This window comes from Myotis daubentonii, chromosome 17 (genome assembly GCF_963259705.1).
Source record: "Myotis daubentonii chromosome 17, mMyoDau2.1, whole genome shotgun sequence".
Taxonomy (NCBI): domain Eukaryota; kingdom Metazoa; phylum Chordata; class Mammalia; order Chiroptera; family Vespertilionidae; genus Myotis; species Myotis daubentonii.
In genome coordinates, this window is record NC_081856.1 from 45,731,002 (window position 1) to 45,736,791 (window position 5,790).

General features: G+C 52.6%; 1 pseudogene; it reads left to right on the forward strand.

Annotated features, from left to right (window-relative positions):
* Positions 1–1,310: 1,310 nt before the first annotated feature.
* On the forward strand, positions 1,311–3,996 carry LOC132220089 (vesicle transport through interaction with t-SNAREs homolog 1B-like; annotated as a pseudogene).
* Positions 3,997–5,790: the final 1,794 nt, after the last annotated feature.

The following is a 5,790-nucleotide window of genomic DNA, read 5'->3' on the forward strand; positions in this document are numbered from 1 at the left end:
TAATGCTTTGCGGGTGGTTTATGCGCCTGCAGGGGCAGCCACCACTCCCAGGGGCCCTCTGCAGAGCTGCCCTGGAGGGGCCGGGAGCTGGGAGGCCCGGCGGCCTGAGCAGGTGCTCACAGGCTGTTACTGCTGCAGGGGTGACACCCCACACCCGCCAGGACTCCCAGCCCTGAGCACAGAGACCTGCCAGTGCCACGCCCAGTGTTCGGCTCGAGGTGGGCTCTCGGTCAAGGACACTGAGGTGTCCTGGAGCCTTCACCTCCAGTGCCCCGAGGGCTCTGTGGACAGGATGAGCCGGGTGTCAGTTCCTGGGGAAAGAAGGCCGAGTGGTTATGAGGTCTGCCTGGTCCCAGGAGGCTCCTGCCTGCCTCTTCTCTGCCGGGTAGTTTGCATCGTTTCCTGGGGCTGCCCAAACAGGTCACCACAACTTGGTGGCTGACACCAACATGAGAGAAGCGTGTGCTCTCACGGATCTGGAGGCCAGAGTCTGAAATTACCGTCACAAGGGTCGCGCTCCCTCCGAAGGCTGCCCTGCCTCTTCTGGCCTCTTCCAGCCTCGGTGGCCCAGGCGTTCCTTGACTCGCGGCCGCATAAATTCAGTCTCTGCCTCCACCTTCGCGTGGCCTCCGCATGCCTGTCACCTCTCCCTCTCTTAGAACGACACCGTATATCCTTTATGAGGAGCACCTGTCCAGCCCCAGCCCCCGCCGCACACCCGTTGCAGCTCCGTGGAATACTGTGTGAAGGTGAAAGTGCCGCTCAGGAATAGACTGTGTTGACTCAGTGAAAAAAAGGAAAACACTGGATGTAGGGACCCAGCTTTTAGGGATCCAGGGCCACCCTAAATCCAAGATGCTCTCATCTGGAGTTTGTTTGTTACACCTGCAAAGACCTCTTTTCCAAATAAGGTCACATGCATGGGTGCCAGGGGCCAGGACTTGGACCACCTTGGTGGGACAGGGGCAGGGTGGGGGGGCCACAATTCAACCCACTACACCAGCCCTGTACTACATGTGTCATTGCTTAAGGACCCCGCACCCCCTTTGTTCCCTGCCTCCCACCCCCTGTGCAAACCTTTCAACACCTGAGGCTGGTGAGCCCCTGGCCCAGGAGGGGCAGGCCTGCCCGGTGTCGTTTGGCTCAATGTGTCCCCCACTCCGGCCGCTAGGGCAGCAGGGGAGGCAGAGGACTGAGAGTCAGGAAGCCCTCCGCTCTCACTGGGTGCCACGCCCTCTCCAAACATGACCCGGTGGTCACTGTGCTGAGTCTCCCCAGGGGGAACTAGATGCAGAAGCCAGTGTGTGAATCTGGCTGGGTCAAGGTCAAGGTCAAGGTCAGGGTCCTCGCTCCACTGACTCCTGCAACCCCCTGAGAGCATCCAGTTCCATCTCAATCTAACCATCTCCTGCTCAAAGCCACCCAAATGCCTGCGGGGTTGGGCGGCTGACCACCGGGGTAGGAGGGGTAGGGGTCCCAGAATCCAAGCCATGGCCACCTCCACCTCCTCCTCAGCATTTCAAGAAGCCGCACATTTTCGCAGCCTCCATGAAGACCTGGGGGGATGAGGAGGGGGGCAGGGGCAGAGTGGCTCCTGGGGACTGGAAGGACAGAAGAGAAGAAGTTGATCAGAGATTTTGATGAAAAGCAACAGGAAGCAAGTGAGATGCTGGCAGATATGGGAGAGGAAGTACGTTATGCACTGCTATCTTTCCAGAGCCCTATGATGTAAGTGTCAAATCTACCGAGGGATCTTGCCAGCCCCACCGGGCAGTGAGAAGCACACCTTTGATGGCCACACCTGGGGCCAAGGTCACATGTGGCACAGACACTGTAGAGAACCAGCAGTCTCCACGCGCGTTGCTTTTACCAGGCACTGCCAGCCTCACCAGGCCGCCCAGAGTAGTGAGCATTCTCTTTTAATTTTAATTTTAATTTAATTTAATTTTTAGAGACAGAGGAAAGGAGAGAGAGAGGGAGGGAGAGAAACATTGATGTGAGAGCAAAACATCAATCGGCTGCCTCTTGCATGTCCCCTATCAGGGATCCAGCCCACAACCCAGGCATGTGCCCTGACTGGGACTAGAACCCGCAACCTTTCCATGCATGAGCGATGCCCAACCAACTGAGCCACACCGGCCAGGGCGAGTATTGAGCGTTCTCAGCAGATTGCTGCAGAGACCGACCAGCATGGCTCAGAAATCATAGAAGAGCTGGGGGGAGCAAGGCTCATGCACCAAGAATAGACTGGTAAACAGAAGTGAAAACTTGAGCAAATGTTGAAAGTTTCTCATCCACGTCCAGATAAGTGACAACCGACGAGCTGCTGCTTCCCATGGCTGGCCATCTGGGAGGCCTGGCTCAGCACACGTTCTCTCCCAGGCAGGGAAGGGTTCGCGCACCAGGACTCTGGCCCTGAGGATGAGGGTGCTAGAGATGTGGAATAAGCACATGGCTGCTGCAGCTACCGGTGCAAGGATGCACTGTGAGCCGGAATGGGGAAGAGGGAGGGAAGAAGGAAAACCAGTGAAATGTGAGGGAACAGCAACAAGACCAGTGTGGCCTCCCAAGGTAGTAATGCCGTCTATGACTTCTTTTCAATAAATAAAAGCCCGGCCAGCGTGGCTCAGTGGTTAAGCGTCAACCTATGAACCGAGAGATCACAAGTTCGATTCCCAGTCAGGGCACATGCTCGGGTTGTGGGCTCGATCCCCAGTAGGGGGAGTGCATGAGGCAGCTGACCATCAATGTTTCCCTCTAACGCTGATATTTCTCTCTCTCGCTCCCTCTCCCTTTCTCTCTCTCAAAGCAATAAAAACGTTTTTAAAAATAAATAAAAATTTAAAAACCTGCTCCCAATCCCCCTGCCGCCTGTGGTGTGGTCCAAGCTGCAGGTGCTCAGTTCACTTCTCTAGCCTCACTGCCAAACGAATAATGAAACGTACAGACCCAGTCCGTTCTCCAGCCCGGCAGCCACCAGTGGACAAGCCCTTCCTCAAGGCTTCCTCGGGGGCGGAGGAGGTAATGGCGAAGGTTTCGGGCCCACAGCTGGCATCCCAGGAGCTTTTTTGATTGATTAACACCGTCTCCCGCCTCAGCAGGCCCATCACAGTGTTCACCACGTATGAGCACATTCCCGTTTTTCACCGGCACCTGGGTGTGCCGCGCTCAGCACCGTCAGGGGTGAGCCTGAGGGGCGGCAGTGAGGATTAAAGAAGACAAGAGAATAAAGCCGAGGGCTAGGTGGGATGCTGATGAAGAGACAGCGCCACGGCCTGCAAGCCGAGTCTTTATTTTATAGCAGATTCCACGAGGCAAAGTAAGGGCGTGGCCAAGATGTTTACCATGTTCTCGGGGGTTTTGAATCTGCTCAATTACATGCACCTGAACTCTATCAAGCTTTGTTTTGGCAGCACTTGCTGCACCTCCCGCCGCCCCTATCACTCAGCCACCTGGGCCCACAGGTTCGGGCCAGAAGGTCAAGCTCACAACCAGAGCTTTGGCTATCATTGTGCTGGGAGGGCTTTGACCTCCAAGCTGGGACTTGCACGGGGCCTTGCCACGAGAGGACCGTGCCCTCTCATTAGTCCGAGGCTTGAGCCTGTCCCAACGCTGTAGCCGCTCTCCACACCTGGGCATTGGCAGCCCCTCAATCTCACCTTCCTCCTGCGTGTCTGACGGACCCATCTCGCAAAACATCCGCTGTCAAGCTCCACATCTCCTGGCCCTCACCTGCTCCTCCTGGAACCTTCATCGGCCTGAAAATCGCCCAGTCCAAACATCCAGCAGGGGCCCCTCCTTCCCCCATCAGCCTCCATGCTGCAGGGTCCTCTTCCTTAAAATCCCTGACTCTCCCCACCTCTCTGTGTCCACCTGTCTCCACACCGTCCAAGCCGCATCGTTTCTCACCTGGAATATTGCCACCGCTTCCCTTCTTAGCCTCTTCCTTGCGCAGCTTATGTTGACAAGGCTGAGGTTTCCAAGCCGCGGATCTAATCACCTGCCGGACTGCACGGAGACTTCGGGCCAAAGAGTCCCCATGACCAGCCCGCTGCCTCTCCCAGGTGCCTGGTTTACTCTTATCCCCGCCTCAGCCAGGGGCCTGCGGGGCTACGTGCAGTTCCTAACACCTCCACCCCACCCTCTCGTTTCTCCAGGTCTTTGCATCTGCTGTTCCCTTTGCTGGGAATGTGCTTTTACCCATTCCTCACATTTATTAATTATTCAACCTTCACAACTCAGCTCCTTCAGAAGGCGTTCTTCAGCCTCCCCTCTCCAGGCTGCCCTGGCACCTTGCCCTAGGTGGGTCTCTCACAACACTTAACAAATTGTACCATAAATGACTATTACTGGTCTGTCCACTCCAATGCCACACACCCCTACACCCCGCCTCAGGCTGTGAGCTCCTTAAAAGGTTGGAAATCTGCCTTTCCCTCTATAGTTCTAGCACTTGGCACAGTAACTCTCAACAGTCAATGTCTTAATAAACATTTGTTGAAATGTTGAATGCCAAGGACAGCAGCATGATACCAAGAGATATATCTGGCCGATTCTTTATTATTATTATTATGATTTTTGTTTGTTTTCAGTATTCCACATTTTAAGAAGACATTGCTATGCATGAAAAAAAAATGACATTGTTTAGTAAATCACACAAAAATCCAGGAGAAATCATGGAAACTATGAAGGATAACATGGTCATTTCAGAAAAGCAAGACAAAAAGATAGGGCATGAGCTAAAACAGTAACATTAAACACATGTACTCCAAGGCCAAAAACCAATGTAGAAGTTCACGAAGAAACCTTCAATTACGGTCCGTGACATGCACACAGGGTCTCTATAAATACATTTAAATGTTTTTAGGTGGGTTTTTTTCCCCAAAGAAAAATATCATATTAATGATGAACAAAATAGTGAGCAACATCCTTCAAGTTTTATTGGAACACACCAGAGTGTTCATGTGGCTGTTTCTTCCAAAGGCTTAACATAAAATCCAACACAGTGAAGCTCTTTTGCTAGGATACTGGGCTAAGGTAGTGTTTGGATAGAACTTTCTAGCAATGAACATAAATGCAAGAATTACCGTTGAAACCGGCACATACTTAGAGAGCCAAGATTTTGATAGAATCTAGATTGCTATCATTTTAAGATTAAATTTCCTGAGTAGGGCCAACAGCACACACATGCGGTGTGGTTGCTTAAGAAGATTCAAGTTTTTGGATGGCAGGTAACAGGGTCACACTCTGCGGAAAGGCTGAGGAGCCCATTGAAGAGATGAGGCCTGCCCCATCTCCGCCTAGGGCAGTGGTTCTCAACCTTGGCTGCACATTGGAATCACCTGGGGATCTTTTTAAAATCCTGATTTCTGGGCCTCATCCTCCGGAAATTCTGTTTCTTTGTTCTGGGGTGGGGCCACAACATTAGTAACAAAGAAACAGAATTTCCGGAGGACGAGGCCCAGAAATCAGGATTTTAAAAAGATTCCCGCCGAAACCGGTTTGGCTCAGTGGATAGAGCGTCGGCCTGTGGACTGAAAGGTCCCAGGTTCGAATCCGGTCAAGGGCATGTACCTGGGTTGCGGGCATATCCCCAGTGGGAGATGTGCAGGAGGCAACTGATCGATGTTTCTCTCTCATCGATGTTTCTAACTCTCTCTCTCCCTTCCTCTCTGTAAAAAATCAATAAAATATATTTAAAAATAAATAAATAAATAAATAAAAAGATTCCCAGGTGATTCTAATGTGAATCCAAGGTTGAGAACCACGGGCCTGCTGTGGTCAATCAACTGC